At 35.0% G+C, this 12,278-nt stretch overlaps 1 protein-coding gene and 1 non-coding gene across 2 annotated transcripts in view; one reads left to right on the top strand and one right to left on the bottom strand.

Moving 5' to 3' along the window:
• ADAMTS19 (ADAM metallopeptidase with thrombospondin type 1 motif 19) overlaps positions 1–12,278 on the top strand; it is a 250,726-nt gene that overhangs the window by 19,969 nt on the left and 218,479 nt on the right. The window lies entirely within an intron of this gene.
• LOC114209644 (U6 spliceosomal RNA) lies at positions 9,125–9,231 on the bottom strand. The gene has a single exon (XR_003609376.1). It is a non-coding gene; the product is annotated as a U6 spliceosomal RNA (small nuclear RNA).

Genomic DNA, 12,278 nt, shown 5'->3' on the forward strand with positions numbered 1-12,278 from the left:
AAAAACATAATTATTTCTCATTAGTAAGATAGATTCATGAACATGCCAAGCTGATTTTTCTAGGGTAAATCATTATTTAAAATGTAACATAAAGGATCTTGTGAATGCTTTTTCCCCTACTATCTTTTTTTTTCTGGTATGATTTATTTACCCTAAAATTCACCGAAATGTACAATGCAGTGACTTTTAGTACATTTATAGAATTGTGCAGCCATCACTGCTATCCAGTTTTAGAACATTTCTGTCACCCCCAAGTGGTCACTCATACCCATTTGCAGTCACTCTGTTCCTACCCGCAGTCCCAGGAAACCACTAATTTACTTTCTGTTTCAATAGATTTGCCTTTATAGTTCATATAAATGAAGTCATATAAAATTTGGACTCTTGTGTTTAAGGCTTCTTAAACTTAGTGTAATGTTTTTGAGGTTCTTCCATGTGGTAGCATGTATCAGTAGTTCATTTTTTTTCTTGCTGGGTAATAAACATTTAAAAAAAATTTTTTTTTTTTAAAAGATTCTATATATTTATCTGAGAGAGAGAGCACAAGCAGGGGAAGGGAGAGCGACAGACAGATTCCATGCTGAACGTGGAGCCCAGTGTAGGGCTCAATTTCATGACCCTGAGATCATGACCTGAGTGGAAATCAAGAGTCTGATGCTTAACCGACTGAGCCACCCAGACACCCCAATAAGCCATTGTTTAGATAACACTACATTTTGTTTATCTCTTCATAAGTTGTAGAACTTTGGGTTGTTTCCACTTTTTCACTTATGAATAATGGTAATATGAACAGTCATTGTGTAGGTATATATTTTCATTCCCGGGGGTAGATGTCTAGAAGCGGAATTGCTAGGTCATTTTATATATTTTAGGAAACATATATTTTAGGAAACTGGCGAATTCTTTTACAAAGTACTCACCAGTTTGTATTCCTACCAGCAAAGTATCAGGATTCCAGTTTTTCCACATCCTCAACAACACCTGTTATTGTCTCATTTTGATCATAACTAATCTATGGCTGTGCGGTTGTATCTCCTTGTGGTTTTAACTTGCATATCTCTGATGACTGTATGGTGCTGTCTCATAGCTACTCATAAATCATCTTTGGTGAAATGTCTAATCAGATCTTTGCCTATTTTAAGTTAGTTTTTTTTTGTCTTTTGACTATTTGGTTTTAAGAGCTCTTTATATACTTGGGTGTAAATGTTTTGTCAGACATACACAATTTGCTACTGTTTTCTTCCAGTCTGTGCATTTCTATTCATTTTCTTAATGGTGTCTTCTGAGGCTAATTTTTATAAATTTTGAAAAAAAATCCTGTTTATCTTTTTTTTCTTTAGCAAATGTACTTTTGGTGTTGTATCTGAGAATTCTGTGTCTAACTTAAAGTTGCATAGACTTTCTCCCATTGGTCGCATATATCTTCTTCCACACTTTTTTGGTTTTCATATTTAGGTCTGTGATTTATTCTGAGTTAGTTTTTGTGTTTGGTGTGAACGCAGAGTCCAAATTAATCTCTTTCATGTGTATATCCAGTTTTCTCTCAACACCGTTTACTGGAAAGTTTATTCTTTCCTCATGAAATGCCATAGGATTTTTGTTGAAAGTCAACCATAAATACAAGCTTACTTTTGAATTATTAATACTCTTCTTTATATGAATATAAATGTTTATCCTTATGTCGATAGCATAAGGTCATGATTTATGTAGCTTTGTAATATGTTTTTGGGAACTTCAAGTTTGATTTCTTTTCAAAAAATATTTTGGCTATTCTCTATCCTTCACATTTCTATCAAAATTTTAGGATCAGATTGTTAATATTGACATAGGGTCTGCTGGACTTTGATAGGAATTGTGTTTAAAGGTCAATTTTGGGAGCGATTCCATCTGAAACAACACAAAAGCTTTTTTGTTATCTGGAAATTATTATTACTAGAGCAGTCATTAGGGGACGTTTTTGAACACTGTGTTGATTGATAAGGAGCAGAATTAGCTACTGATAGCCCGTATTATAGTACACAAGATTTAAAATTCATTGGGATTTATGAGAACAAGGAAAACCACTCATTTGGAGTTGTACAAATAAGATATACAAAATAGGAAGTTTTACACTTAATATCTTTGCACAATTAGGATGTGAATCTAGGTATCATACTCCAGTGCTGCTTCATATATCCCATTGCTGTGAAAAAGACCAAAGTTGTTAGGGTTAAGGTTCAAATAAAATAAGTAAATTCAAAGAAACTTAAAAAATCCAAATCAATCAGGAAGTAGATTTTAGTCACAAACATTCAGACTTATTCCCTAAATGTAAGCTTATATCCAAATAATTCTGTTTATTTAAACGGAGCCAGGATTTCCACTATACAGCCTTTGATTAAAAACTAAAGCAATATAATTTCTCTGGTAATATGAGTGTGGACAGATGTCTTCTAGCTATAGGAATCATGATTGAGGAAATGTTAGGAAAATAAAGGCCCTTAGACAGTTGATGTATTTGTCTATCATAAAAGATAGAAATATTGTATTTAGTTAATTCCAGTTGCTAATTTTTCACATTTTAGCAGCTCTTACATAGGGGTCTGTTATAAACTGACAGCATCGTAGAATTTATGAAATTTAATATGAAAGCAAATGTGGACTTGGTGTCATTTTAGAAGGTGAACATTTATGAATACCTAGTTGCAACTTGTTCTGGAAAAACTTGGCTCGTGAAATAAAAAGTAACAATATCCAAATAGTTATATTTAAATTTTTAGTTTTGAATGATAATGTAGGGAGATAAACACAGGAAATCTTTATAGTTTTTTTTTTTTAATGTGCTTAAATTTCTTCTGCTTAAGTTGACTGTAGGTCAGGATTAAACCAGATTTTCATCCCTGTAAATCTTATATTTGAGCTTTAAGAAATAAAAGGATGGCCCAAGCATTTTGCCAGGATAGATGCTTTGGAGTGGTCAGGGGAAAATGGACAAGACATATTTACAAATACCACTTGAAATTTGGGTCCAAATTTAAGCTGGTAGAATAGTAAATTGAAGAAATATGTTTGACTACTAATTTAATTCCCATGATCGTTTATTTTGCCTTTTCAGTTTCTATAGTTTTTTCTCCTTGTCAGGCCCCAAGAGTTTACATAATCTATGTGAATTGACACAACCTTCCTTGGAGAGAGGTAGAGTCATGAAGGGGGTCAGTGGTTGGAAAGATGAAAGAGGAGAAGCAAATCCACTGGTGCATATTTAGAACATGTTCTAAGCTTAAGAATGTGGAAACCCCTTACTTCTATTCGAAATGCTTTTGGAATAACATACTAGAGCATCCCTGGGGACAGCCCAGCACTGCACATTAATATGGATTAAGAGAGCTCCAAAGCATTTGCCTATAGTTAGCTCAGTTGTAGTATTTTAGTAAGTGTTCTAATAGCTTGGCTGCCCTTACCTTAGCTGTGGAGTCTCCACAAATGCACAGTGTTCAATTTTTGGGTGCTTGGTCACATGGTCTTATATGTTCGGAACCTATTAATAACTCACCATAGACTTGTAAGAGAATACATCAGACTCTATATTGGAACTGCATAATCAACTGTTTACTTAATCCTTCTCTCATTTCTTTCCATTACCCATTTCTCTAGAAGATACACACTCAGTTCTGTTCAGTGCTTATATCCCCTCCCTTTCCTGTAATTCTGAAATGGATTCCAATAAATTAATCTTGGAGATTTAAAAAAATACAATGGAAGAGCAAGAGAAGACAATGGAGGACCTCCATAATACTATAAATGGTTATAACTGTGATAATAACAGGTCTTTAAGGTACTTTACAGTTTATAAATTGCATTAACAAAATCTTTTGATTGTGGTATGTCTACATGTTCTTAGAAAATAAATGACCCATTCAAATGAATGCATAGGTGTGAGTAGCTTTCCGTACCCTGGCAGTGGCATACAGGAGACATACCTGCAAGAAATAGAGGTACTAGACTTTTCAACTAATCATACCTATAAGGGCAGGAAGTAGATGATGCCTCCAACTTTTTCTTTTTCAGATCAATAAAGATCAGTGAAAAGAATTCTATTTGCATCAATTTTTAAAAGGAAAGACTCGAGGCCCAGTATATAATAGCTATATTTGTTGAGCACTACCACACACCGTACTCATACTCATACTCATACTACCATAGGTATGGCTGACTTTCATAGAAACCCACTAAGATACATGCTCTGGCTTGATTTTATAGATGAGATGCTGAAGCTCATGGATATTGAGTAAATCATCCATATCAGGCAGCTGGTAAGGCCAGGAGGTGAAATTCAAAGTCACACCTGTGTGTGTGTGTGTGTGTGTGTGTGCGCGCGCGCGTGCGTACGCACGCGTGTCAGAGCATGCGTGTGTACGCGGTGAAAATATTTTGTTGCTTCAGTTTTATTTATCAGAGATGTATTACATTCACATCATTTTAATTCTTTGATCCAAGGTATAGGGTGGAATTTGACATGGAGTAGATATAAGAATAGAATTTGACATAATAGAAATTACTAATTTTTTTCTGAGAGGCAGAGAGAGGGCTGGAGTGAAGGGGGGAGGGAGAGAGAGGATCTTAAGCAGGCTCCATCTCACAACCCTGAGATCATGACCTGAGCTGAAATCAAGAGTCAGACGCTTAACTGACTGTGCCTCCAAGGCTCCCAGAAATTACTGATTTTTAATGTAACCTATCCTTCTAGTTGCTGTCTTGTATTAGTATTCTCAAAAATTTTAAAGCAAGAAATTAGCACACAGTAGAGGGATTTTCTTTAAAATATGCCTGACAGAGTCCAATGCCATAAACACTTCTGAAACCAAAGAATTTACTAATGTCACTTGCCAGTTTCATTGTTGGAAAATGCTGTTGGAAAATCCTGGGATCTTGGAATTAATCTTGGTTTTGTTCTTTGGAATACATAGAATCCTTTATCTCTCTTAGTATAGTCAGCAATGACTGTGAAAACAGCTACAAACAGAATGATAATTTATGAATCAGTTCAGTTTGGGGCACTGTACCTGGTGGTTTTTAAACAGTTACCTGTGTAGTTTTTATAGTAATCCTGTGAGGAAGGTGTCATTACACCCATTTTGTTGATCAGGAAGTTTAGGAATTTGCTTGAGGTCTCCAAGGAAGCAAGCTTGGAGTCAAATCTAGGTCTGCCTGGTTTGAAAGTTAATACCCTTCATGGAGGTGGTTTGAAGACTGAGTTGACTATGAAGTTCCGAAGCGTTGTTTCAGAAGTTGTTATGTTTCAGGTGTTAGAGCAGAAGAGAATGAAGGGGAGGGTTAAGAGTAGGAGGTGAACTCTAGGCTCTTTTAACTTGAGTGTCCTCAGCTCCGTTGTTTTCTGTTAAATATCATGTCATTTTCATAGAATATTTGGTTTGAAAAGTGTCCAAGTAGAATAAAAAAGTTTTATTGGAACTCCTGGAACTTTGACTTCTAGCCATGATGAAATAGGAGTTAGAATATCAGGCAAACTATGTGAGTTAACGGATTTTCGGGCATGGGACAAAAGGTAGCACAAGGCAGTCATTCCTCAGAGAAAAGATACCGGTGAAGAACCTGCGTCTGTCCCAGTTTACAACCTGAGAGAGGCTGCAGCACTGGAAGGGAACAAAAATGGAGCCCGGCATCCTATGGAATTAAAGAGACAGAGTTGGAATTTGAGAGAAGCCAAGGAAGCTAGAATTTGCCAGAGGACTAAAGAAGACACAGCAGTGCCATAAGAGAGGTCTTCTGATGTGCAGAGGGTTCTTCTGGTGTATTTGTCTGAATACTAGTCTGACATTTGTAGAGCATTCTACCCTACCACCCCAGAGTACACATTATTTTTCCAGGGCTCAGAGGATATATTCCAGCATAATACCTTATTCTGGGCCATAAAGTAAGTCTCCATGAAGTTAAGGGGAGTGAAATATTACAGAGTAAGTTTTCTCAGTCCAACAAAATTAAAAATAGAAATCAGTAAGAGAAAAGTATTTGGGAAATCCTCAAATATTTGGAAATGAAGTAATACACTTCTAGATATCATAGGGGTCAAGGAAGAAATCACAAAGGAAATTAGAAAATATGGGGAAGTGAATGGAAATGAAATATGACATGTTATAATTTGTGGACTTCAACTAAATTGGTGCATAGAGGAAAATATTTGCATCACATACATAGGAAAAAAGATCTCAAATCAATTATCTCAGTATACACATGAAGAAATTAGAACAAGAAGAGCAAATGAAACCTAAATTAAGCAGAAAGGAGAAATAAAAATAAGAGCTGATATCAATGAAAAAGAGAATAGAACAGGAATAGGGAAAATTAGTTGAATCAAAAGTTGGTGCTTTAAAAAAATAAAAATAATCAATAAACTATTTTTCAAGAAAAAAACGATAAAAAATGCAAATACTCAATATAAATAATTAGAGTGAGGACATCATTACAAATGCAATAGACATGAAAAGGATAACGAGGAACTATAATGAATAACTTTGTGACAATAAATTCAGTGACTTAGATGAAAGGGACAAATAATGTCATAAAATGCCAAAGCTCCCTGAAGAAAAATTAGTAAATCTGAACAGCATTTTTTCTTTTTCCTTCTTTCTTCTTTCTTTCTTTTTCTTTCTATCTTTCTTTTTCTTTCTTTTCTTTCTTCTTTCAGATTTATTTATTTATCTGAGACAGAGAGAGGGCATGAGCAGGGCGAGGGGCAGAGGGAAAGAATCTCAAGCAGACTCCCTGCCAAGCACAGAGCCTGATACAGAGTTCAATCTCAGGACCCTGTGATCATGACCTGAGTTGAAATTAAGAGTCAGACACCTGACTGAGCCAACCAGGCACTCCTGAACAGCATTATTTCTATTGAGAAATTCAATTTGTAGTTATAAACTCTCTCCAGGCAAAAATGGGGCTCACATCATGAATTCTATCAATTTAAGGGCCTTCAGTCATCCAGACAGTGTCAAGTTGAATTATCCCCCTACCTTTTTCATTTTTCTGTTTCATATACATGGAATGGAAGATACTTCATGTGGGGTATTTTGTTCCCTTTATTGCTCCAAATTAAGAGAGCTACCAGATTTCTTAATTCCCAAAGAACACAGTGATCAAAAAAAAAAAAGTACCATCATATTATATATAGATTTGTAAAATTTCAGTTAAGTGCTGCTCCATAAACTTGTTTACATTGCAACAGAACTTGTAAGAACCAAGAACTGTTATCGATGCTGCTCCATGACATTGCTGTAACTATCCATTACCACCTACACCACCCTCTCCCACTAATCACCGACCTTTTATTTACATTTCTAGAAATCACACCATCAGCATTTGCTGTGTACGATGGCAGATTTTCATCAGATATTTTTATGTTGAGATTTTCTAAATGAATTTTTATAAAAGCATTATCTTTTAAGGAAAATTCCATTCTTAGGATTTTCTTTGGGTGTGTAGATAGGGCCATGGGTAAATAACATTTCTGGTATTTTCATACACTTAATTTTGCTTATATAATACAAATGGGATTATATATTTTGTGTCTTCTGTAACTTTTTTGTTAAGTGAATGGTAGGAGATTTTTACTCTTTTGGGATACCAGTATTAGGTATACACATTAAAAATATCTTCTACAAGTTTGTAGCCTCAAGATCATTTTATGCCATTTATATAAATTTTTAAACAACTGTATAATATTCCATAATATGAGAGCACAATAATTTACTTAAAATGCTAATATAACTTCTTAGTTAAGAACAAGCAGCTCTTCCATCTATTACCTCTGTTACTTTGGATAAAATATTTCATCTCTCTGACATTCTGTTTCGTACTTAAAACAAGGAAAAATATTTCCTATTTCATATGGTTGTAGTTGAGATTAGAGAAATAATGCAAATAAGTTACTCCCAGAGCAGGATTTCTCAACCTCACCCCTGATGACATTTTGGGTAGGATAATTGTTGTGGGGGGCTGTTCTGTGTATTGTAGAATGTTTAATAACATCTTTGGGCTCTACCCACTAGATGCCCCATCAGGACAGCAAAAAATGTGTCTAGATATTGCCAGATTCTGCACCCCCTCCTCAGAGTGGGGGATACAAATATACCCACTGAGAATCACCATTGGAGAGAAGAGCCTGGTATGGTACATGGTATTAAGTCTGGTACATGAAGCTGGACACATGCACAGCACAGTTCTCTGGGGTGATCTTTGCATGGACTACATCCTGGGTGGCTCTTGCTATACTTCTCCCTGGTAGTGGCCATTAAGAAAACTTCCCATGTTGCCAGGCTTTAGGTTTTGGTGCCATTTTTACACTAACACAAATAACACTAATTTCACAATACCATAATCAGTTACATAGATCTTTGCACACCTATCTGAGTGTAAGTACCAGAGGTATTCCTGGAAATGTTATTTTAGTTGGGGGAGGCAACACAGGGCTTACAAGACTGAAATTTTGATATATTCTGCTAAATCACCTTCCAGAAATGCTAGACCTGTCTACACACTCACCTATTGTACCTAAGAGCACCCTTTTCTTCATATCTTCATCCATAGTGAATATCAACCTTCCTTTTGTATGAAAACATATTTTGTGAATTTTTAATGGTTCTTTCCATAACTCACCTTTCTTCCATGGATTGCATGCAGATAATCATTGCCCATTTTTCTATTACTCTTTTAGTCGTTAAAGGCTACACCTAAACCTCCAATTATAAAACTATTCAAGTGTACAGAAAAGCACAAAGACTAAATACAGCTAACACCCAGGTTTCATGAGTGTTAACATTTTACCATTTGTTTGCTTAAGATTTTTATTTTGAAATTTTGCACATGATGTTGAAGCCCTTGTGGGTGCTTTTCTACAACCATTTTATTTTTTGAGTTTCCAGATGTAACCACTGTTCTCAAATTTGTATACATATTTTCCATCCATACTTTAATAATTGTATTATATAGGTATGCATCCATAAAAATCTATAACAGCATTGTTTTGTATTTTAAACATTTGCACAAACGGAATCATACTACACACATCTTTCTAGAACTTGGCTTTTAAAAATTCATATTGCATTTTTGAGTTTTTTTAATTTAATTTTTTAAAAATATGGAATGCTTCATGAATTTGCTTGTTATCCTTGTGCAGGGGCCTTGCCAGTGTTCTCTGTATCATTCCAATTTTAGTCTATGTGCTGCTAAAGCGAGCATGTCTTGTCCATCCTTTAAATTGCAATATTTATTTGTACACAGTAGAGTTTATCCATTCCCCTATTGACTGATGTTTATCCACCTCACCCTCCCCTTTAGTTTTTATATTTTGGAGTTACCAGCAATATAATAATGATCATCCTTTTGTGAGTTCTGTGTGCACATGTGTGAGAGTTTCTCTTAGGTATATACCTATCAGTAATATGTTGGCTTATGGACATACACATCTTCATATTTATTATATATTATCCAATTGTTCTTCATGGTGATTATAAGACTGTTTCCTCTTGCCAGCTTGTATTTTCCCACACCCATACCAACAAACTCCTGGTATTGTCAAACTGTTATTTTTTCTTCTCATCTTTACTCACATTTTGGTAATTAGTAGAACAAATAGAATTTTTTAAAAAATTTTTAAACATTTATGACAGAGAAAGAGAGCATGAGCCCGGGGGGGGAGGGGCAGAGGGAGAGGGAGAGAGAGTCCTAAGCAAACTTCATGCTGCGCCCAGAGCCCCGCCCTGGACTCAGTTCTCTGACCCCAAGGTCATGACCTGAGCCGAAACCAAGAGTCAGACATTCAACCGACTGCTCCACCCATGTGCCCATAGAAAAATTTGTTTTTAAAAATGGAAAGACTGAGCAATACCACCAACCCACTTGATTTAACTGGCACTTCCAGAAAATTCTGTATTTAATACACATAGAACAGTCATCAAGCTAGATCATATGTGTTGGGGCTATTAAACTCTTCTCAACAAATTTTAAATAACTGAAAACATATTAATGTGTTCTCTGGCGACAGTGGAATTAATGGAAATCAGCGACAAAATAATGCCTGAAAATCAGTATAAATTTTTAAGTGAAAAAATACACTACCAAATAGTACCTAAATCAAAGAAGAACTCACTAGGGAACTTAAAAAAAATTAGAAATGAATGAAAATGAGAACACTATATCAAAATATTTGGGATGCAGCTGAGTAATACTTATGGGAAGATTATATCATTAAATACTTAATGTCAGGGAATAAGATAGTTCAATGTTCAATTAGGAAAAGAAGAGCAAATTAAACCCAAAATGCATAGAAGGAAATAATATATGTAAGAACAGAAATCATTGAAGTTAAAGCAGAAAAAGTGGAGAAACATAAAATTTCTGGAAAGTACAATAAAATTGCTATATCTCTAGCTAGATTGATCAAAGAAAAAATGCAAATTATCAATATTAGGAATAAAAAGGAGATATCACAACAGTTCCTTTGGAATTAAAATTATAATAAGGAAATATTATGAACCACTTTATGTCAAGAAAGTTTACAACACTAGGTAAAAAGGACAAATCCTTGAAAGATACATATAAATAAACTGACAAAAATAATGTGGAACATCTGTGGAGCCCTAAATATAGTATAATTGAATTTGTAATTAAAACTTTTCCCACAAAGAAAATTCCAGGCCCAAATGCCTTCATCAGTGAATTATGTTAATCATCTATAGATGAAATACCACAGATTCTTTCAAGTCATTTGAAGGGACAGAAGAGTTCCTGATACTTTTATGGGGCCAGGATTATCCTGATATCAAAAACAGATAAAGAGGGGTGCCTGGTGGCTCAATCACTTGGGTGTCCAACTCTTAGTTTTGGCTCAGTTCATGATCTCAGGGTTATGGGATTGAGCCCCATGTCAGGCTTTGTGCTGGGAATGGAGCCTACTTAGGATTCTCTCTCTCCCTCTCCTTCTGCTGCTCCCTCCCCCATCTCTCTCTCTCCCTTAAACAAACAAAAAACAGTTAAAGATACTGCCAAAAAAAAAACCAAAAAACCTGTAGTCTAATTTCACAGAAACATAGACACTAAAATACTTACCAACTATTAGAAGATCAAATCCTGCAATAGGTAAAAAGAGCACTATATCATGACCAGAAGGAGTTTATCCCAAGAATGCAAGGATGGCTTAACCTTAAAAATGTCTATCAGTGTCATTCACTATATGAAACAAATGAAAGAGAAAAACTATACAACAATGCCAATGAATACAGGAAAATAGTTTGACAAAATTTAACATTAATTTCTGATAAAAATGTTCAGTAAACTAAGACGAGATTGTAGGTACCAAAACCTGTCAATGCACGTCTACAAAAAACAAAAACAAAACAAAACAAAAAAACCTCATGGTTGACATCATTTTTAAATGCAGAGGACTGTGTGTATATCACCAGTAATAAGATGAGGATATCCATTTTAACCACTTCTATTCAATCTTGCACCAGAAGTCTTAACCATAAGCAAAAGTAAACTGATTTAAAAATTAAAGATGTGTAGATAGAACAGGAAGAGGTAAAATTGTTTTTATTTGCAGTCAATGTGATTATATATATAAAAATCCTAAGGAAACTATAAAATAGCTACTAAAACTAAAAAGTGAGTTTAGGAAGTTCAAAAGGTATAATGCCAATTTACAATAAATGAGTGTGTGTGTGTGTGTGTGTGTGTGTGTGTGTGTGTGAGAGAGAGAGAGAGAGAGAGAGAGAGAGAGGAGACATCACTTCTTTTCTCCTTTGCTTCTAGCATCCTCCTGCTCACTTTTGTAGGTCCTCATACTATTTACCTTACTACATGTGAAACTTAATGAGGTACTCTTTCCAATATAATTATTACTGATTCAACAGTAAAGTTGAGGCAACTAAAATTTCTTTCTTAGATATCTATACAACCTGGGCATTTGTTTTAATTCCTGAAGAGTTTCAAGATTATTTTCTTCTCTTCAAAGGCACTGTCAGGATACAGAGAAAAATTTGAGTCAAGGCTTAAAAAGCAAGATGGTAATTTTTCAACATATGATGTTATTTATTATATATATAACAGTGCATTTCAACCATAAAGTTAAACTCTTACCATTTTAAACTTCTATAAATAAAGTTGCTTAAAAACTCACTCTGTACGGGCGCCTGGGTGGCTCAGTCGGCTAAGCGTCTGACTCTTGATTTTGGCTCAGGTCATGATCTCAGGGTTGTGAGTTCAAGCCCCAGGTCAGGTTCCATGCT

This window comes from Eumetopias jubatus, unplaced genomic scaffold, assembly GCF_037043125.1.
Source record: "Eumetopias jubatus isolate StellerSeaLion01/CBP00866 unplaced genomic scaffold, mEumJub1_p1.0 scaffold_5, whole genome shotgun sequence".
NCBI classification, from domain to species: domain Eukaryota; kingdom Metazoa; phylum Chordata; class Mammalia; order Carnivora; family Otariidae; genus Eumetopias; species Eumetopias jubatus.